Source organism: Sceloporus undulatus, chromosome 5, assembly GCF_019175285.1.
Source record: "Sceloporus undulatus isolate JIND9_A2432 ecotype Alabama chromosome 5, SceUnd_v1.1, whole genome shotgun sequence".
Taxonomy (NCBI): Eukaryota; Metazoa; Chordata; class Lepidosauria; order Squamata; family Phrynosomatidae; genus Sceloporus; species Sceloporus undulatus.
This window is the reverse complement of record NC_056526.1, coordinates 88521981-88545406: the sequence shown is the minus strand read 5'-3', so window position 1 is coordinate 88545406 and position 23426 is coordinate 88521981. Positions and strand designations below refer to the sequence as shown.

The following is a 23426-nucleotide window of genomic DNA, read 5'->3' as shown; positions in this document are numbered from 1 at the left end:
TTTCAGCAGAGGAACCACATGATCCCTGTACCTAATCCCAGTCAACAGCCCGGCTGTGGCATTTTGGAGCCAATGAAGTTTTGGAACAGTCTCCAAAGGCAGCCCCATATAGAGTGCATTACGATAGTCTAAGCAGGATATAACCAAGGCATGTGTCACCGTAGCCAGATCCATGCAAATTGTGCAAATGCGCTCCTGACAACAGCTGAAATCTGGGCATTTAGACCCAGATCTAAATCCAGGAACACACCCAAGCTGTGAGCCTGAGATGTCAGATTCCAGACACAAATACCATTAGGAGCAGTTTCTATTAAAATGTGTTTTTTAAAAGAAGAAACAAATGTTTACTCTCTCATTTACATCTTGTTGCTGTAAAGTGATATTAAAGTATATTTGTTGTTGTTCTGTGACTTTAACTCAACTCTGACTTATGGTGACCATATTATATGCACTGGTAACCTCTTGACTAGACTTCTGCAACGCGCTCTATATGGGGCTACCCTTTATGGCGGCCAGGTTGGTTGCATGTACATCAAGAACTGACCACATAACACTAGTTCTGAAGTCTCATCATTGGCTGTCAGTTAGTTTCCAGGCAAGGTACAAGGTGTTTGTTATTACCTTTAAAGCCCTACATGGCCTAGGTCCAGACTAGGGCTGAGAGGAGGAGGGAGGGTCTCTGTGAGGAGGGCTGCTTCACCCCCAAAACAATTCCAGAACTCTGAGATGAGAGAAAAGCCCCTCCAACCCTCCGGGAGGGAGGGAGAAAAGGCAGACTTTGATGCCAGTCTTTTAACTTTTTGGGGAGGACAGAGCATTCTCCGCCCTCTGGGCAAAGGAACTTGGGAATTCTAGTCTAATTCAAAGGCAATCCAATGGCAACCGAGACATGCATTCCATACTTGCCAAATTCGAATTGAATGCAACTTTGGAGTGGAACAGGATTTGTAAATTCTATATTTCCCTGAACTTACACATCTCTCAGTTGACCCTGGACTGGGCTTGAATTGGCTTAGCATTGACTTCGATTACCAGTGATAACCTCTCATGCAAAAATGTGAAACCCCATGCTTGCATCCGGGATCACACTGCATTGACCTTCCAATTTCCCCTGTGTGATAACGTCCTACCTCTTGGCTTAGATTTTTATTTGAAGGACTCCAACTTCACCCCAGCTGCACAGTCAGTTAATGTGATTTGTAGTCTAAAAAGAAAAGTTCCCTATCCTGGGAAGAGCCATGGCTAGGCTTCCAAAGAGCCTCACTGTGCAATTTGAAAACCAGAAGCTTGGAAAGTCAGTGGAAAAAGCACCAGGTTTTCCCTTTCTCCACGACTAAAGAAATCTAGTGTGGTGTTCTGCTTGTTTTTCTGTTTTGTCATTTTTTTGCATTCTACTTGCAGAAGGATCTGGAAGATTGGAATAGGACAGAATTAAGGTGAAAGAAAATGATGGGCTGAGCAGATTCACACAGCAAAGTGTGTAAGAACAACCTGCTAGTGCCATATTCGCATAATATTCTGCCATTACTAGAGAATGGAATAGAATCACAGAACTGTTACTTTTTCACAGATATTCACTAGTCACAGTTTGGAACTGTGACTGGCTTGAAGACTAAACTGTGATTTTCAGTGACTGTGATTCATTCTGCTACTGAGCTTCAAACTGTGAACTGCTACTTTTTCTGTGACTGTGATTCATTCTGCTACTGAGCTCCAAACTGTGATTTTCACAGAACTGCTACTTTTTCAGTGACTGTGGCTGCATCCACACTGCAGAAATAATCCAGTTTGGCACCACTTTAAATGCCATGGCTCAGTGCTATCAATGGAATTCTGGAAACTGTAGTTTTTTGAGTGAGACATTTAGTCTTCCCTGTCAACAAGCTCTGGTGCCACAACAAACTACAAATCCCATGGCACAGAAAGTGATTGAAACTGGATTATTTTTGCAGCGTGGATGCAGCCACACATTCTGCTCTTGAGCTCCAAACTGTGATTTTCACAGAACTGCTACTTTTTCTGTGACCATAATTCATTCTGCTACAGAGCCTCCAAACTGTGAACTGCTACTTTTTCTGTGACTGTGATTCATTCTGTTACTGAGCTCCAAACTGTGATTTTCACAGAACTGGCTGCTACTTTTTCACAGATCACTCAGGAAGCACTGAAATAACAGAAAATCACTGATTCAGTCCTTTGTAGGTAAGGTGCTTCCACCTTCCAATCACAAGACAGAGTAACTACTACAAACAATTCTGTGATTCTGGATCAGTAGCAGCAGTATCACTCTAGTGTACAGATCACAGAAATCACAGGAAATCACAGAAATCACGGAAATCACAGGAAATCACAGAAATCACGGAAATCACAGGAAATCACAGAAAATCACAGAAAATCACGGAAATCACGGAAATCACAGAAAATCACAGAAATCACAGAAATCACAGTTTTGAATCACAGATATTTTAAAATCACAGTAACAGTTTTCACTGATATCTGTAAATCACAGTTATTCCATTCATTAGCCATTACTCAAAGATTTTCAGAACCACCCCCTAAAATGAGCTTCTAGTGGCAGGTTGAAAACATTTTTATTTTGACAGGCCCTTAGGGAACTGACAGTTTGGAGAGAACTGTCTGTTTCATGTATTAAAATGTTTTTAACCTATTGTGCATCGTCTCAGAGGTCCTGGTTGGTCAAGAGGCAATAAATAAATGCCTTAAATAAAAAATAATTTTATTGTTGAGAGTTTCAAACTTTGTAAGCCTCCTTGAGTCCCAGGGCTGGAGGAAAGACAAAATATAATCACAATCACAATCATGATGAATAAAAGGTAGGCAGGGTTAGAGAGTATAGGAGTGGCATATGAAACAGTATGTTTGGGTTGAGCTGAACAAGCAGCCTCATTAAATGGACTTGAGCAAAACGTTTACTGTTCAAACATGCACACGAAGTGAAAATAATAGGGCTGAACATCAATAATAATTCCAACTTCTATCAAAATAGTTGGGCAATCACATTAAAATTCTGGCAACTGGTTCAGAGGTTTAAACAACAACAGGCAAGCTAGGCTAAAGTTTTAAGTGTTTATAGTAACATATAATGCATCTGTTATTTATCAAATAAAGTTTAATTCAGATTTATATAGCCATTTCAACATCACTAGGCCATTTAAAGGATAGTGTATCTGGGAAAAGAAGGGCATGACCAAAAAGCTCTGTGCAATTTTCTATTGGAATAATAATTTTCTTTTGTGTCTGCCATCTGCTGTTCTGGCAGAGCCCACTGAAAAACAGCAGCAAGTCAAGCTCCCTGATCTCACTCTGAGAGTACTTTTTGCTTCCACTTGCAGCTGGTCTTCACTGCCATGTTTTAGGACAAGCTTCCAGCATTCCTGCAGATTATGTCAACATAGTTATTAAATCTCTGATGACCCTACACAGCAGTAGTGTTTGAGTGCTAGCTGAAGTGGTAAATATAACATGGGCCCAGTAAATGGTTTGGTGGGAAAGGGAGCTAGCTCAGTGGTTGAGCACATGATTTGTATGGAAAAGGTCCTTGGATCAGCCTTGGCATCATCTGGGTAAGGGTAGGCTAGACTCCTGTATGAAGCCCTGGAGAATTTCTGGAGGTCATACGTTACTGAATTAGTTGTGCCAATAGCCAACTTTGTACGAAGGAAGCTTCTTTTGTTCCATATCTTGAAAAACTGTGTGTTGTCAAGTTGTTTTCAAATTATGGCAACCCTTTCATAGGGTTTTCTTGGCAGGATTTGTTTGGAGAGGGGGTTCTAAGTACCTTCTTTTAAGGCTGGGTGTGAGTTACCTAACATTACCCAATGCATTTCCATGGCTGAGTGGGGGTTTGTGCCCTGGTCTTTTTGGGTCCTAATCCTCTCAAACCACTGCAACATGCTAGATCAATAAAGTGGAATTCCTTCTTGCCAAATTCCCACTTAATTCTCTCCTATATATATCGCTTTTCAGAGAGAGGACAAAGTAATTTAGCCCAGTACTTCACATCTTGATAAATGAGTTATTTTCCTTTGTGAGTATTCTTAGCAAAGCACCATGACAAGTTACAAAGTTAATAATATCCTCTTCTCAAGCATTACTGCAGAAGGAAGGAAAGAACAGGACCAAGTTTTGCTGTTTCATTGTCACTCCAATGAGAACCCCCCCCCCCAACTACACAACCAATTGTGGAAAATTATATTGACATAATTGATGGGAGAAACTCTCCAAATGAACATGGGACCCATTTTACATATGCTAGCAACTCCTAGTACAAGAGCTCAACCAAGAGCTTTTAAGAGTCTAAAAAAAAGAAAGAATCAGAATTGTTTTAGAGTCCAGTTTTCTTTGTATGAAATCAACATTTCAACAAAATTAATACAAATGTTTCCATATATATATATATATATATATATATATATATAATCCAAATACCTCATCATAGCACTCAAAGCATGACATACCTTCCAGGTATGGATAAGCAAGCACAAAACACGTGCCATTACTCAAAAACACACTCATGTTAGTCTGTATCATAGCACAAAGGAGACTTGGGCCTGTTACAGACTGCCAAAATAAAGCTGCTTCGGGTCTCTTTGGAGGTATCCTGTTTAAATGATGCATGGGTCCTAAAAGGCCAGAAGCCACATCAAAGCCATGATCCAGTCCTAAGGACTGGCGCACAGTTTTGGTGCAGCTTTCGAACTCTTAGTATGCATGCATCATTTAAACAGCATACCTCCAAAGTGACACAAAGCAGCTTTATTTTGGCCTGTCTGTATGAGGCCACTGTAATCATTACATTGCGATCCTATAAAGTACAATAATAGAATTATAGAGCTGAAAGGGATCTTATAGTTCAATTATGCCGCTCCTTGCCAGCACAAGGACAGTAAGTGAACAGTTCTCATACAGGGAACAGAGGAGTTTATCACACTGGAAAAAGACATGGGATATTAGTGCTATGCTCCTATCAATATCCCATCAACATCATGCAATAACGTGATGCTGTTCACACGTCGTGTGATGCCATTATTGCGTAAGTATCCCATGAGTAAAGCGGCAAAATCGTGCTCCGCTCTGGGCCCCACAACAAACTCCGACTCCCAGAATTCCATAGCCTTGAGTTAAGGCCAAGCCAAGTTGGATTATTTCTCCAGTGCAGATGCAGCCCATGTTTGTGGTGCACCTCCACTGTAGAAATAATGCAGTTCGACTCCACTTTAAGTGCTGCAGTGGCTCCATCCTATGGAATCCTGGGATTTGTAGTTTCACAAAGCCTTTAAGCCTTCTCTGCCAAAGAGTGCTGGTGTGCCTTGTTGTTCTTGTTGTTGTGTGCCTTGTTGTTGGCTGCCATGAGGTGAACTTATCATGTGGTATTTATTTACTTGTGGCAAGTTTCTTCAGAGGGGGGGTTTGCCATGAGGCTCTGAGGCTGAGAGAGTGTGACTGGCCCAAGGTCACCCAGTGTGGGCTTCCACCATGGCTGAAGTGGGGGGGAAGAATCAAACCCTGGTCTCCCAGACTACATATCCCAGGGTTCTGCTGGATGCAGCCATGGCAGGGTTCAAAGTGTATTGCAATGTTTCTTTCTTGGACTACTATTATCACAGTACTGTACTGAGAAGGCTCCCCTCACTCTCTGAGAGGAAGAGCCAGAGTGAGTTTATTCTGATTGAGCCTCTGCCTCCTCAATCTCGCCCCTCCCCTTTGGAAAACGTTCATCTCAGGAGCCAATCAGATGCGGCGCATCCCTCCCTCCCTCCCCACTCTATCTCTCCTCCCTTTCCTCGCGCCGCCTCCTCCTCCTCCTCCTCTCGCGAGATTTGGCTAGTAAACACGTCTCTGGCTAGTCTGCCCTGCTCTGCGTCTGCCCGCCCTCCATTAGAGGCAGCGGAGGGGAAGGGGACGGACGCTTCTCGCGCTGCGGAGAAGAAGAGGAGGAGGAAGCCGGATTAGACGGCGGAGGAGGAGGAGGAGAGGAGGCGCCCTGAAGTGAGTGGGGCAAAAGAAGCGGGGCGGCGGAGGGAAAGGAAGGGAGGAAGGAAGGGAAGGACTCACTCTGCTTTGGTGCACCGTCACGCCTCCAGAGATGGAGAAGGAGAGCGACAGGGAGGTCGTCTCCTCCTTCTCCTCCTGAAGCCCTCCTGGTTCTCTGGCCTCCAGACACCCGGGCCTTGGAGGAAGGAGACCCAAGGCAAGGAGGGAGAGAAGAGCTTCTCTAGGGGCTTCTCTAAGGAGAAGAGGAAAGAGGGGGAGTAGACCCAGACAAGAGCGAGGGAGAGTGTGCATGTTATACGTGTGCATATAGAGTGTGTGTGTGTGTATATATGTTAACAGCCTCAAATCATGTATATAATATATATACACACACCTATATATCACACACACACATATATCCCCTACACACACACGTGTGTGTGTGAGTGTACACACACGTATAGTATAGACTTCATTCCTGCACCAAAATGGGAAGCAGTGAAAGGAATATATACATCCCCCCTCTCTCTATGTGTGTGTGTGTAAGTGTTTGTATACAGTATATGATTGTTACTACTGTATGTTTGTACTAACAGATCATATATATAAACATATACAAAAGTGTATATATTCCTCTCACTGCTTCCCATCTTGGTGCAGGAATGAAGTCTATACTATATGTGTGTGTGTATGTATGTGTATACAGTATATATATATTACACACACACATATGTATAGTATAGACTTCATCCCTGCACCAAGATGGGAAGCAGTGAGAGGAGGGCGAGGGGGGAAATTAGCTGGAATAATACAGGGAGGGGGCTGCCCTTTTTGCTCTGCAGAGAGGAGCTTTCATATTGTATATGTACTGTGTGTGTGTGTGTGTGTGTATACATATACACACACACTATATGTATGTATGTAGGATATAAGGTAGTGTGTACAGTATATAATGGGAAGGATCCTCTGCAGGGCAAAAAGGGCATCTTCTTCCCTGTATTAATACATATATTAATACACTGTGTGTATAATAGTGTCTAATGTAAGCAGCAGTGAGAGGAAGGAGGAGAAATTAGATGGAATAATACAGGGAGGGGGATGCTCTTTTTGCTTTGCAGAGAGGAGCCTTCATATTGTATATGTACTCTCTCTCTCTACACACTATATATATATATATATATAATAGTGTATAGTATTTAATATTTATGATAGTATGCATATAATGGGAAGGATCCTCTCTGCAGAGCAAAAAGGGCTTCTTCTTCCCATATAGCATATGTCTCTGTGTGTGTTTATATATACCTCCAACACACAGTCTCTCTATGTATATAATAGTATATGATATCTGATATGAAAGATCCTCTCTGCAGAGCAGAAAGGGATACCCTCTCTGTATTTTACACACACACACACACACACACACACAAACTATATATAGGCGGGATACACACCGCCATGTAGTACGTATAGGATACGTACTAGGATTAGGAAGGGGCGGTGCTTCCGCACCCCCCTAACCCTAGTACGTATCCTATACGTACAAGATGGCGGCGCACCTTCTACATGGGCGCCGCCATCTTTACGTACTGGACGCACAGCGTCCAGACGTGTCGCGGCGCCTATGACGTCGCAAGTCCGCGCCAGGCGCCTCGCGACGTCATAGAGGCGCCGCAAGAAGAAGCTCCAAAATGGAGCTTTTTTGCTCCGCGCGGGAGTCGCGCAGTTTGGCTGCTGCGGCTCCCGCATGGAGCAAATGGCTTGTACCCCGCCATAATGTTGTTGTTGTGTGCCTTCAAGCCATTTCTGATTTATGATGGCCCGGAACCTATGATGGGTTTTTTATGGCAAGATTCTTTCAGATGGGGTTTGCTATTGCCATCCTCTGAGGCTGAGAGACTATGACTTGCCCAAGGTCACTCCGTGGGTTTCATAATGTATAATATGCATGTAATATGAAGGATTCTCTGCAGATCAGGAAGGGAATCCATGCTCTCTGCATTTTTCCATCCAATTTTCTCCCTCTTTCTCTCACTGCTTCCCATCTTGGTGCAGGAATGAAGTCTAAGGCTCAGTGGGTGGAAATGTGGGTGCTTCCATCCATCTGCAACCTGCATGGGGGATGTCTAAGCTCTAGGAAGGGCCTTCTCTTACCTGAAGAAGTGTGAAGTTAAAGGAAGAGAGCTTTGAGTTACTACACACATCTGTGTCCCAATGTGGGTGAGATCATTGGAGTCTGCCTACCCTGGTAAAAAAAAGGTGGTTGCTGAACTGAGAGCCAGAGGTCCCCTTTTTTAATTTGGCACATGTGCTAAGTCACCTTCGCTTTCACCCTCAAAGCCTCATGGCTGTGCATAAGCAGTTGCTTTGGATTACAAGTGCGTGATATGCACATTCGAACCAAGTTGTGGTCTCAAAATACGCAGGACTCCCAGTTTTGCCAGTGGGAAGTCTTGAAATGCATTTCTGCAGGTGTGCCTTCCTGCTGACAAGCGAAGGTATAAATATCTTTTGGGCTGCCAGTCTTTTGCACACTTGACTGAAAAGAAGCCCCACTGAGCTCCATGGGATTTATTCCTAAATAAGGATTTATCCTTTTAGGCCTTTTTTGTCTGGCAGTTTGAAAACTTTTTGAGAGCTTTCCTATGTAAATTGCCCTCATTTCCCCTCCCTAGTACCCACTCTTCAACATCTCCTTTAAACCTACTGTATCTTTGTGACCCACACATTTTGTCAAGTGTATGCCTCCCTTTCATTACAGCTTTCATTACACTTTTTATATTTTCCAGACGTGATACAAATCTAATGTCTGTTTCAGAAATGTGTGCTCCTTACAGCTTTAAAGTTCCAAATCTGAAATAGCGAGCCTTATTTTAAAGGATAAGGCAGCAAACTTGACAATGTGGAGGTCTTTCAAAGTCAATGGAGTGGTTAAACTGGCTTCTTGATTCACTCTGCAGTTTGATCGCCAAATGTGTGCATTGCCAATCGGTTTCAGTTGAGTGAGGGTTAAGAGTGCATAAAAATAGCATGTTTTTGGTCATGCTGTTGAACTCATACTTTGAAAAAGTAAAGCCACCTGTTCCTTTAGGATGAACCCTTCAGATGCATATATTTAACAAAAAGACACATGGAAACAAATGAGTTGGTTTGTTTTCTTGAGAGTTAATTTTTAAATGCTCTGAACCCATTGAACCCAGATACTCCATTGTTGTAAAGCATGTGCTGAACTCATACTCCCTTTTGTATTTGTTCCATATAAAGGTGTAGTTTGCTATATTGGGTTGTTTGTTTTTATCCCAGCTGTCCTGCCGTGATGCAGACTGCAGAAAGTCACTTTCTGTAGTTAGAATCAGGATGTTTGAACTTCTGCATAGATTGTATAGCATACAGGTTGCTGGTGGATATAGAGCAGTGGTTCCCAACCTGTGGGTTGGGACCCCTTTCCCTTTCATGGGGGTCGCCTAAGACCATTGGAAAACACCTATTGAATTACAGTTATGAAGTAGCAACGAAAATAATTCCATGGGTTTGGGTCACCACAACATGAGGAACTGTATTAAAGGGTCGTGGCATTAGGAAGGTTGGGAACCACTGACATAGAGCGTGATATGTGTTGGTTTTTGCTGAGACATGAAGAAAACTGTAAATATGAATTTCATTAAAAGCGTTTGCACCTGTTGCACATCTATTGTAGTATTCATTAACCTGTCAGTGAACTTGGTGGAGACTAGTTAAATATGAAAACATTGCTGTAAGGGGCTTTGTACTTGCGCATGGCATGCAGTCATAGTGGTGTGTTTACCGTGTAATGTTTTTAATGAGATCACTTTGATAATGTGAGACTCTGCTTTTGATGCTGGCGTTTGATGTGTTCATGAATTTCCCTAAAACACCTGCTTTCTATAGTAGAAAGGATATTATTACTGTAAATCAAATATCAGGACATCTTATCTTCCAATTACTGTACAGTTTTGGAAACCAGTCCAGAAACAGTGGCGTCTTACTGACTTCCATGAGCTTTCAAACCAAAGATCTTTGCATTATGTAGTAAGGTAAATTGGAAAAACAACAACAATGTAGTCCAGTAATATTCATTCGTTTAAAAGATATATGTAATAGCAGCAGCTCTTCTGAATCTATTCTGGCATCTGTTTTTTGACTGTAAATGAATCTGGGAAGCAAGGATGAAACTAACAGTCACTAGCTCTCTTGCAGTTACTATTTTGAAGCATAGTGGGATTGCATTTTGCTTTTGTGGCAAATCACCAGAAACAGAACTCTCCTCCATAAAGATATCTGATAATATTTTAGTGTTAACTAAGCCATCAAATCTCAAGATAGTGAGAGAAGTTTTTTTTTCTCCATGAGTCGGTTTTGTGAAATGGGTATGAATCCTGAAGCACAGGTTCAACCACCCTCTTTCAGGAATAAACATCCAATGAAGATCATTGTACATGTACAATTGTTACTGGAATGAAATCAGTAAAAACCTTTGGCATTAGGCAGTGCATTCATAAAAGACTTCCAACAGAAGTTGCTTCGACTCTCTTCATGCTGTTTTTGAAAGGATGAGATTCTTCCTTTTTCTTAAGGTGCTTTGCTGTTTTCAAATATTCAGCATCTCTGTCATTTAGGGCCACTTACTTTCTGTTCTGTCTGTCCAGGAGGGAGTGAAAATGTGATGTTGTACTTCCTGAGGGGTGGGGAATGTCATTGTAGTGTGCTCATAGTAACTGTTTTGTCCCCCTTTCTTCTAGATTAGGAATTGCCAGTTTTTGTATCCTCAGTGGTTACTCTTGCCTGTAGAACAGTGGTTCCCAACCTTTCTAATGCTGTGACCCTTTACTACAGTTCCTCATGTTGTGGCAACCCCCAACCATACAATTATTTTCATTGCTATATGCAAATATGTGTTTTCAAATGGTCTTAGGTGGCCCCTGTGAAAGGGTCGTTCTACCCTGAAAGGGGTCCCGACCCACAGGTTGGGAACCACTGCTGTAGAAGGAGTTGCCTGGGAGCAGATGTGTGATCAGCCTTGTTAGTAAGTCAACATCCTTTGTCAGTGAGAAGTTGAAAGTTATGTGATGCATATGCTCAGGTACTTCATGCTAAACTCAAAATGGATTCAGTGTAAGTCAAACTATGGATGGCAGCAGTAGTGGTTCCTGCTGCTTTTGGCAGCCAGATAACATTATTTTGTGTCCAGATCCAGCTTGCAGATTTTTAGTTTGCCTATCTCTGCTGTAGGTTAAACGTTCTGATTTGGCTCTTTACATCATCTTAAATTTAGCTTTGTAAGGAAGTTTCAAGCCTTTTCAGAGCCATACATAAAGCTTGTGATCTGGCTTTACTTGACCTATAATACTGAAGTTGGCTATTGCGTGTTTATATGCTTGTGTGTGTGTAAGTGAATGTGTGAGATTTTATCCCCCAACTCATCCCCCTCTGTTTTATCCTGTTAATGGGCATGTTTTTATATTCTCTCAAATGCAAAGAGAGGAATTAAAAACGTGAAACAGCTTAATCTGAAAGTATATCCTGAGAGATCTGCAGCAAGCTCATCTGTTAGGACAATGAAAGGAATGACTTTAAATGCAATATTCATCACTCAGATGTAAAGAGTAAACTGGTATTATGTAGTAAATTGCTCAGCTTTGTTGATCTTGTGAAGGCTTTTCATATCTTGGATAATGATGACTGGCACAAATCAAACTTCCTATTGAAAACAAAATTATTTAATCATCTCTCACTCCCTGTTCATTTAGTTTATACATTAAAAGATCTGGTATCAGACGTAATTGCATTACTGCATTCATCAGAGTATGAGTTCTGTAAACATACTATACCACTAAAGTTGAATTGCCTAAGAAACATTTGTCACATTTTCTGAAAAGCATGCTAAATGCATGTTAAAGGAATCTCTTGATTGTACATAAAAATGTTAAGATCCAAGACCCTGTTAAAAATCAGATTGTTTGAGGAGAAAATAACAAAGACCTGGGTCATGACTGGCAGTCACTGCCACCTGCATTTCAGTTCTTTACATTTTGGCCTCAGTGTGAAGTGTGTGGGGAGGGTTGGCCTTTCCCAGGGGGAGAGTATCAATTTAGATGGTCTGACCCAACTAAGCAAATATGTGTATCCATGGCATCTGAATGCCTTTTGGCAGTTGTGGTGTCCTCCCATTTGCAGAAGCAAGCAAACAAAAGGGCACTTTTTTGTGAGAGTAACTGAAAACAAAAAGCAGTCAAGCAAGCAGAGTACCTCAGAGACTTTACTCGTTCAATTTCTTATATTTGGAATATAGTTACTAACAACTGTATGCCATATTTCTGTCCAGAATACTAAGTCCATGATTATAAAGTTTGAAATGTATAGATAGTGATATTCCTGGCTAATGCAATACTGAAGTGGTACCTATATATGAAGAGAATGAGCATGATGTAGTGGTTGACGTTGGAGACCAGGGTTTGATTCTTTGCTCAGCTATGGAAAACCTTGGGTAACCTTGGGCTAGTCACACTCTCTCAGCTTAGATGAAGGCAAAGGCAAACCCTCTCTGAACAAATCTTGCCAAGAAAGCCCTGTGATAGGTTCGCTGTAGGTTGCCACAAGTTGAAAACAACTTGAAGGCACACAACAACAACCTATATATGAGGTACTTGGGGTGTTGGACTCCCTGCATGGAAGGTGTTGCTGTGTTCTGAGTTGGGAAGAGAAATCCATTAAGTGTCTATGAAACATGGTCATTTAGCTATCTGTGACACATCTTCAGAATAGTTCACAGTATTACAGAAACTGTAAAATGGAGTTTAAAAAGAACTGTTGGTTGTAGGTATATCAAAGTGAAAGCAAATGCTCTCAAATTATGCACTCACCTGGCTTTCAGCTAAAGTGCTGCCGTTGCATTTTGTTTTCAAAAAAGAAAGAATAGCATTCATTGCAAATGCAAAACTAAAGCATGGTGCTGCAGACACTTAGAAGGCTCTGTCAAATATCTAGGCCTTCTTGTACTTTGTACAAATACTGCATCTGTAAATATACTGCAGCTGGAGCAAGTACACTCCTGATCTTAAAAAGCAGAGTGGCCAATATAGGAGGTGGGTTGGCCTTGAAATGTTGACTGTGTGGTCATATGGGTCCAGGTGAACTTATACTCCTGTGCATAGTGGGACTTTGGGGTTGAAATGAATTTGCAGCCAATCTCCAAACATATACCCTGATATCACAAGGGATGTCCATGTATACTGTGTTACTGAATGGACATCTGCATGATGCTATCTATCATCATGATGACCCACTTGCCATCTGGTTATGTCTTTTGATGCATATGGGATGTGCATAGCCATCTGGTGCCACGGTTGGTTACACAAGCACAATTACTGGCATGCACCAAAAGCTTGAATGATGCTCCAAGACTGAAATTCCATTGGTAGTGGCTCAAACACTGGCCTGAAAAACATGTTCAGGCTTTTTTTTTCAGAGTCATTTTAACCAGTTTGGCTAGGATTGCAGCCTAATAAATACTGAAAACACATTTTTTTCTTATAATCTAGAGTAGCCTTCCTCAAGCTCACACTTCCCCCTCCTTCAATGTGTTAGGCTACAGATCTCATCATGACCATAAATTATGGCCTTTGGTTGGGTTGATGGGTCGTAGTCCTACACTTCTGTAGGGTACTAGGTTGGAGAAGGCTGTTCTATAAAAGAGAATCTCCTGGTGAATCAGGTTGTTTTGGGGTGCAATGAACTGACCAGTGAGAAACATTGTGGTCCAATATATAGAGTTCTCCTTTATCAGTAGTTCATTGGGATGTCCTTCCAAGATTGAACATCTCAGGGCCTTAGTTTATAACAATGGGAATAAAAATGATCATACTAAAGGTAAATCTAACATTGGCAATCTCTTGACCATGATTAGCAGACAGAGAAGGACCCTAAAGACACCAGATCCCATCTGATCCTGGAAGCTAAGCAGGGTCAGCTCTGGTTAGTACTTGGATGGGAGACCATCAAATACCAGGTTCTGTAGGCTATATTTCAGAGGAGGGAAATAGCAAAACCACCTCTGAGTATTCTTGACCTATGAAAACCCTATTAAAATCCCCATAAATCAACAGAACACACATAATCTTTAACCAAATCCTTTGGAGAAGAAACATAAATACTGTGTATCACGCTTTGTAAGTCAAAAGTTGCACATTGCAGTAACACTATATTTAATACAGTTTTGGGATGCAGGCAAAGCTTATATGAGAAGATCATTTATAAAATATGGTAAACTGTTCGAGGAGATACAGCATCTAGAAATGAAATTGAAGGAAAATTTTTTTATTGAAGTTTAACAAAGCTTTAAGCTACTTCAACAACAGTTTGCACTGTTCACAGTTCAAAAAATGAATGCCAAACTTAAACAAAAGAATTTCAGATTTGCAAAGAAACCTGGGAAGTGGCTCTCAATAAGTTGAGACAAGGAAGGACAAGGAAATTTATTACAAAGAGCAGTTTGTAACAGACAGTATGAAACTACTAAAAGCCTTTGGAAAATATTACCAAGATTTTTATATGAGAAGAGAAAGTCTCAGATATGGAAGACTTTTTGGATGTACTCAATTAGATAAACATTATTTGGAACAAAAGCAAAGTTTGAATGGACCCATGACAACTATGGAGCTTGTTAACGCAATTAAAAAGATTAAAGTTGAAAAAGTTCCAAGTCCAGATGGACCATTGGCAGTATATTGTAAGAAATTTGAAGATGAGTTACTTCAAACGCTCCGTATGAGGTGTAATGGAGTATTAGGAAAAAGACCAGGACCAGATTCTTAGAGAAATGCCTATATTACATAAAGAATACGCAGGTGAGACATTAACAAAGAATTACATACCTATTTCATTATTAAACAATGACTATGGAGTCAAGCAGATGGGCGGATTGGAGTGGCTTGTAGCCTCTCCAGCTATGAGTGACCCCCCACTCAATTGGTGCAGCACCATGGTGACCAGATGCTGAGATCCCAAAGCTAGCTGTTGCCATGGTCCTGAACTGACTGCTAGCAAGGAGCAGCTTTCCCCCCTGCTTTTCTTGTCTGCTTTGGGCCGGCGTAGGCAGCCTAGGCTGGGCATGGCTTCCAGCCACTGCAGACATGTACATCATCTACACACCCTGCCCCCAAAGCGGTTGAAAGCCACTCTTTCCTGCCAATCTGTTTTGGGCCTATAAGATATTTCTTAATATTTGGGCAAACATCCTGAGGAAATATATCCATCAAGGACCAGAATGGAGTCCGCCAAAAAATGTAAGGAGTAATGAATATCAAATATTTGTAATATCATAATGACAAAAAGGCTGCTTTAATCTTTTTAGAAAGCCTTGGATAATATTTCCTTGAATTACTTATTTTCAAGGATTAGAGAAAATGGGCTTTGGAGAAAATATTATGTGCCATATAAAGACAATATATTCTGACAAAACCCCCAGATTTTGGTAATTGACAATAACACAACATTGATTGAGATACAAAGGGGAGCCAGGCAAGGATACCCCCTTTCACCTTTGCTTTTTATTCTGGTGTTTTATAATTTATTGAGAAATATTAGACAATATTACAGAATCCATTGGATAAAAATAAAAAAGAAGAGTATAAATGAAGAGCTTATGTGGATGATCTTGTGATAATGATACAAAATTCATTGGACTCAGTTACTGTTAGGAAGAAAATAAGGTATTTGGGTTGGGGCATGTTCTGGGTTTGAAGTGAACTATGATAAAACAGCTGTTCACTAAAATATGACTTCAGGAGAGGAAAATAAATTGACTGCTCTTTCCAATTTTTTATACTGAATTTAAAAATAATTGTTTTTGAAAGTTTTTCTGCAAGTTTGGTACAAATATAAGCAGAGACTTTTCCTTTTTTTAAAGGAAAGAATAGGTTAAAAATCAGAGATGGTTGTTTCGTGATGATCTTTTGTATTTGGAACAAGACAGTTTCATGCCTTCTCATGATATGGCCAAAGTATGACAGCTTTAATTTCATCATCTTGCTTCTAGGGGTAGATATTTCAGACTTGATCTGTTCAAGGATCCATTTGTTTGTCTTTTGGACTGCCCATGGTATCCTCTATGCTCTTCTCCAGCACCAAATCTGAAATGAGTTTTCTTTTTATCCACTTTTTTCACTGTCCAGCTCTCACATCCATATCCATACATAATAATGATGAATACCATGGCTTAGATGATTCTAATGTTAGTGCTCAACTGAATATCATAGTTCTTTCATCACTGTCCTTCCCATTCCTAGTCTTCTTCCTGTACCTTGAGGACATTCTGATCAATGTTTGATCCAAGGTATGAGAAATCTCCAACTCTTTTGATTCGCTCATTGAGGGCTGACTTTATGTAGGTTTTCTGTGGTGATTTGTTGTTGTTGTTTTGTTTATATTCAGCAGCAAGCCTGCCTTTGCATTTTCTTCCTTCGCCTTCCTTGGTGTTCCATGTGTATGATGTTTTCTGCTTGTAATATGGTGTCATCTGCATATCTTACATTGTTGATATTCCTTCCTCCTACCTTCACTACTCCTCCTTCTGCATCTAAGCCTGCTCTTCATATTCTGTTTTCTGCATACAAGTTGAACAAGCAGAGTGATAGAAGGCAGGCATGCCTGACTCATATTTATCATCCAGTTGTTTATCCATAACACCCAGCAAAAACATTTAGGGTAGCACAGCAAAATCTAACTTTAATTTTTTAAAATTAATATATACATTATAGACCAATGACATATCACTTTATTACAAGTCAAGCATATATGAAAAAGGAAGCCTCCTTATATTAACAACACTAATGTGAAGCATACTTAGAATCATAGCCCTGTTATAGACTGCCAAAATAAAGCTGCTTCAGGGCTCTTTGGAGGTATGCTGTTTAAATGATGCATGCATCCTAAGAATCTGGAAGCTGCACCAAAGCTGGACTCCAGTGCTTAGGAATGGAGTGTGGCTTTGGTGCGACCTCCGGACTCTTAGAACCCATGCATCATTTAAATAGCATACTGTACCTCCAAAGAGACCCAAAGCAGCTTTATTTTGGCAGTCATAGAATTATAGAGTTGGAAGAGACCGCAAGGGCCATCCAGTACAACCCGACAGCTTATTTGGAGTAAAATACTATCTTTGCATGTTTGTTTGTTTTTTTCAAATTACTGCACAAAGCAAGTTTTATGCTTTTAGGGCACATTCCCCTCCCCCTTTTACACCAATTTGAACATTATGCTCAAAATTTTTGACCAACTTTATCAAATAATGTTTTACAGGTTCATCTTCTGTCTCTAGTTTTCAAAAGGTATTTATAGACTTTTAAATTTACATGATCATCATTTTTACACAATTCTAAGAACTCCTTTCCTCCGACCTCTGTGGCTACATCTCTTATCCTGATTAAATCTCTCTTTAAATTGCATATAAGCAAATCAATTAAGATCTTTGCGTTCCTTGAAAAGCACCTCTCATGACTTACAGAGATGCAGAATGTGTGGATACAGAGGATAAACTTATACAGGAGAAATTCCAAAATGTCCTCCATTTGGAGCAGGACTAAGAAGCAGGCATTTACATTTAAATTAGTGTTTTTAACTTTTCTTTTGTCATGTCCACCATTTTTCTTGAAGGTCCAACAATTTGTGGTGCTTTATTCTCCTTTGCAGTTGGGACATCTGGTCACCCTGGATACTAGGGCTAATCCCTTAAATTTTTATTATTTACTTTTGGGAATTGGGAGGGAGCTGTGGAAGTAGGAAGACTCTGTATAGTTGGGAAGGAAGGAATATGGAGAAGGGGGAAATGAGTAGAACACACAGCAAGGAAGTTTTATTTTTTATGTTTGGAGGAAGTTAGTACAGAAGGGTTAAGTTCTAGTTCTCATGTTCAGAATAAAATCTTGGTTTTATTAGGATTTAATGAGATTCAAGCTTCTAGTCTTCCTGCTGGGGCTTGGTTCCAGGGTCTCCCATTGATACCAAAATCTGTGGATGCTCAAGTCCTATTAAATAGAATGGCATAGTGAAATTGTGTCCCTTATATAAAACAGCAAGATCAAGGATTGCTTTTTTTAATTTATATATTTTAAAAATATATATTTTCAAGCTGTGGCTTGTTGAATCCATGAATAAAGAATCCCTGGATATGGAAGGTCATTTGTACTAAGGATTCTGTATGGTGTGTTATGGGAGGAGGTTAGGGGGAGACACCATGTGTTCCCGTACCGGGTGACACCGACCCTAGTGATGCCACTGCCCCATCCTGTTCTCAAAGGCAATATACGCATGCTGCCATGGAGAAGAATGGGACGAGGTCTGTGATATTTGGCAATGGGGGACTGGGGTTCAGAAGAGAACCCCCACAGATATGAAGAGCCAACTCTGTCATTTTGTCGTTCTCGTTTTAATGTTTCATTTCTTTGGGATATTTATTACTTTATTTGTGAATTAAATTGACTGTTTTCAAATTAATTTAGTACAAATTATTTTATATAAATTTATGTTTATATAAATAAATAATTTTAAATAAATAAATTAATACAACTTTGCGCAAGAGCTGGGGTAAACCTATGTACATGATGGACTTAATTGGTGGTCTATTATTTATCTGTGTGGAGACATAGATAAATGACCAGCTCAGGCTTACATGGTAGATGCCTACTTATCCTCTGTTTTTCTCTCTCCACAACAATCTCTTTGAGGGAGCCCACAGAGCCATGAAGAGGAGGGACAAGGAAGAAAAAATGGTGTATGCCCCTGTCACTAGTATTTGTGGAAATGATAGAAGTAAATAAATGGGATGGAGAGTTGTTGTTTTTAAATGGTTGAATATTAGGCCTACTAAGGGAAGTAATGGGCTCCTTAACATCTGTTGCATATAGTTTTTATCTGCCTTCTTTTAGGGGAGCAGAATTAACTTGCCTCAAACCACATAGCGGTGAGTGAAACATAATTGTAGTGTTTGGTGCAATGTGGCTCAAAAGTTTTTTGCATTATACACCCCCTAAATTTTTCGATCTACGGGTGAGCTGCATGCCTGCCTGCACCACTTTTGCTGTGTTCCCATGTTCCCTTCTTGTCCATTTAGCCTTGTCTAAATGCAGGTGGTTTTCTTGAACTTTGCTGCTAGCAGTTTATGTTTTTGATCCATGCCCTATGATTGAGTAGCAGCTAAATCTGAATGGTAGACACTGTAACAAATGCTAACCTGATATATGGTAAGTACCAGGGTGAAATCACTGATGGTGTATCTCACTGGGATTGGTGGAACTAATTAATGGAGGAATTTTTCTGTCTGAGGTGCACATAGGAATTTATGTGTGTTAATCAGTTAAGCAGCTAGAGCTAGTTGCTGTAGATCAATAAATGTATTTCAAGGTGTTGGAATTAAGGGCCATGCTCATACCTTGACAGTTTTAGTTATAGTTGTTCAGTATTCATTGTGTAACACCTAGAATGTTTAAATGTTGTGTTCCTGCGTTTCTGTGTAAAATGTGGTGTGGTTTGTGATTTGTTGTGGGGCAGCTTGAAATTCATTGTGGGGCAGCTTGATTGTAATGAGAAGAGTATAAACAAATTAAAAGCAATGCTGCCTTAAGTAACTAGGATCCAAGCAAGCAACCATATTCTTGAATTGAAAATGATTTAGGTTAACAGCCTCGTCAGAATTGCCTTAAAAGAAACTTCTTGCTTTATTATTCTGGCTTTAAATCTTGGCAAATAAAACAGTAATTTCAGGAATAAAATGTCAAGTTACTGAAAAAGCATTGGGAAGACATCCCTAAAATTGTGGCTAGTTGACAACCACTGTAATGTAACTGGGGATATTTATTATTATTCAGCTATGAGCCCTTCTTAAACCACCAGTGGTGTCTGCCAATGCAGTTGACAAAATAAAAATATATAATACAGAACAGATTAAAATTCACACTAAAATAGACCTTCAGAAACTGAAGAAAAGAGATAGTGTGCAACATTAGTCTTTTACTACTTTTGCCTTTGGTTTGCTAATGCAAAAAAAGCCTCGGCTGAAATAGCCATCTCCCAACTGACCCTTCTGACTTCCCATAAGATGAAATAGACCCCAACTGAAAAGGTATAAGCTTGCTTAGAGAGGGAATTCCATATAGGATTGGACTCTCCTTCCTCCAGGTTTTCAGTGGGGAAAAAGAAATATTGAGAGTTGTGCATAGGCCAAATGTGTGGTTTTGCCCTAACCACCTAATATATAATATAAAAGTGCACTTGTATATTTGCAAGTGTGGTGATAGACACTACAGAGGAGGGTACTCTTTTGATGACCTCCACGGTCAGAGACAATGAGTCTTCACATGGGACACAGGGTGCCTGAATGCAGCACTTGATGGGAGCAGGGTGGTCATCTATTTAAGGCCTTCCTATCCCTCATATTCTCTTTTGATCATTGCAGCTTACCCTCCAGTCCTCAGTACAGTGTGAGTTTAATGGTCACTTTGATGCTGGGTAGTAATTTTTTCCCCTTAACTGGGTTCATTGTACACCTTGGCACCCTTTTGGTGAAGGGTAGGGCTCTGGAACAACCTCTACAGGTCCTGGGAGATGGAGAAGGAGTCTACCCTTGAGGCTGACCTGGGGGTTGTGCTCTCACTTATAAGATCCTGTGATTTGGGTGGTAGTACCCTGGGTTTACCTTCCAGTAAGTGGCTGACCGGGGAGCAACACAACAATTGAATTGCCCTCTGGGCTCAGGTGTCTCCCCCAAAGGAAGACTGAAAAGATGGTCTTGGCCTCAGCTGGAGCTGCTTTGGGTCCCCCCCCCCTTACTGCTTGTTCCTTTCAAGTTCAATTAGCTTAAATAGGATATAGGTCAAATAAAGTGGCCTTATATAACCCAACCTTTGGTGTCTGCTCTTGTTATTCTATTGTTGGTCATCAAATGATCATGTACGAAGTGGCAAGTGGAAACTGTCTGTTCATTTTGGTGGAAATTATTCCTTTTAATCCACAGATGTGCTCTACTTGTATTAACACAGTTTTTAAAAATGCTTATCTGTCACTGAAGGCTTTTTTAAAAAATGCCTGGCTGTTGACACTGGCTTACTCTGAGGTCAGAGCAGCTTTTTCTTGAAAGTGTACTTTGAAGAAATTATTTCCTGAATGAAAATGTTCTTGTTTTACATTGGATCTAGGGCAGGATGTGGCAACAGTGGCTGCTGGTGACTTTTTCCAGCCATGGCCTTGAAGATGCTGAAGGTCCTAGAGTGCCTTTAAGTGTCCTGAAGAGACAATACTGAGGCAATCAAACTTTAGAGCATAAGACACATAAGTAAAATCACAGGTCTGATTGCCTCACATTGTCACACAATGGCTTAGCATGCCGGTACACTTGCATGTCATCTCAGAGGTCAGGGGCTTTAGGACAAAAATGAAAAGTCTTGTGAGGGGCGAAACAAACCGCCCCTTTGCGACGGCTTCTGGTCAGCCTCAGAGTGTGATGTTTTGAAGCTGCACTCTCTGAAGCTACATGGAAGCCAGCATCAAACTGCCTGCCCACCCACACATGGGCCAGCTTCATAGTGCTCTGGTGGCGTGGTATTTACACACTGCTGGAGTACTCTAAAGCCATGGTGACGTGAGAAAAGGTGGCTTTTTGCCAGCTCAAAAAGGAGCTGCATTTTGCCACTTCTTTTTGGATTGACAAAAAAAACTGATGATGGCCATGCCATGCAGTTGCTGTGGCCCAAATCTGGCTTTCACAAGTAGTGCTTGAAGCTGCCCTTTCACGGTGGTCTATTCCTCCCCTGAGATACTTTTCTGTGTTGTGAGCTAATGTCTGTATGCTGCTTTTGAGACAGTGCAAGTATTCTGCTGTTCTTCCTATCATTATCCTTCCTTCCTCTGCACCAACTCCCTAAACTGAGATGACTGATTTTAGTTTCATGGTGTGATTCCTTTGGTCAGTTTTACACCTGTGGGTTTTCTGAAGTTGTTTTGGCAGCCAAGGCAGGGCTTGCTTTTACTGGAAAGGTTATTTTAAGGCACTTCTTTCCCGCCCTTTAGTCATAAAATGATCTTGCCAGGATATTGCATAGTAATAAGACTGTAATAAATAAATTCCATATTTATCTTGGATAGATGGTGACGCTTCTGTCTGGAGCAACTGAACTGGTAGTTTGGGTGCAGTTTCCTTGTATTCAAGGGTGTTAACCATGTTGTCAGGAAAGGACCTGACTTGCAAGATAAACTCATATATAATCAAACCATTCTTGTTTTATTCACTACCATTGCTGTTCAAGCCCACATTTGGTTTTCATTCATAGTTTTTATTCTGCTGCGGATAATACGGAGCACCTGCTTCATCCAAGGACAAAAATTAAGTAGAGGTTGGCATTTTCTAAAATTTCTTTTGAATTGTGCACATTTTATTTGTCCAGTGGTTTTTGAAGGAGAAAATGGTATGATATTAATATTTCAGTGAATTTAATATCTGTGCCTTTCTCAGGTGTCATTTGACTTCAACAACTTCCAGGGCTTGTTTGCGTAATTTCATATCCCCAGATTACTGTCTCTTAACACACTTCAGCCTGGTGGTTATTCATAAACCACCAAACTAAAATAAAGCACGTAGAACTAATGAATTGGCAAGAATATTGTTAAAACTCTTTTTATATCTGATAAACTCTATGAGCGTTGAAAACATGCAGAAATAGCTGTGTTGGACATTTAACAAAGATGTTATGCTGGGACGGATATCTTTTATTCTTGTATGAACGTTCTTGTATTTAGAATGGTAGCTGCTACCATTTTTACTAGTTGCATCCTAATCTTAAAAAGAGGTGATTGTTGTTGTTGTTTTCTTAAAACAAGGCTCATTTGTCCAAAACAAAGCCAAGCTAACATTTTCTTTTGGAACAATCCTTAACATACAGTTAGTCCCATGGGTTTATGAATGCCAGGTTGTTCCCTGGGAAAGCTGTTCAAAAGGAATCCATCTGTCATTCTTTTTTTGCTACCATTACGTTTTGAAGTTAAAATATTATGTATTTGAGGCAGCTGTCGAGCCAGTGTTCATTGGACTGCAACAGTAGTTTAGGATTATGAGTGAATGTGATTTACTTGTGGCTTTCTGTTGGATTCTCAGTTATTATTATTATTATTATTATTATTATTATTATTAACCTTTCTTTATGCAGCGCTGTAAATTGTGCTTATCATTTTTATTCCGCCATTCCTTCATGGATCTCAGAGAAGTGTATATCTTCGTTCTTATCCCAATCACCCTGTGAGTGGCCCTAATGAACTTCATAGCTTTATTGGCATTTGAATCTATTTCTGATTTTATATTTGTATCCCTCTGGGCAGTTGTCTGTGGTTTATACTGAGAGTGAGCGACTTCTCCAGTGCCTTTTCACTTCAGA

General features: G+C 40.5%; 1 protein-coding gene across 1 annotated transcript in view; it reads left to right on the top strand.

Annotated features, from left to right (window-relative positions):
- The first annotated feature begins 5865 nt into the window (after positions 1-5865).
- STK38L (serine/threonine kinase 38 like) overlaps positions 5866-23426 on the top strand; it is a 55334-nt gene continuing 37773 nt past the window's right edge. Inside the window, exon 1 of the mRNA XM_042469116.1 lies at positions 5866-6009. The gene's annotated coding sequence lies outside the window, so the exon portion shown is untranslated. The remainder of the gene's footprint in view (positions 6010-23426) is intronic.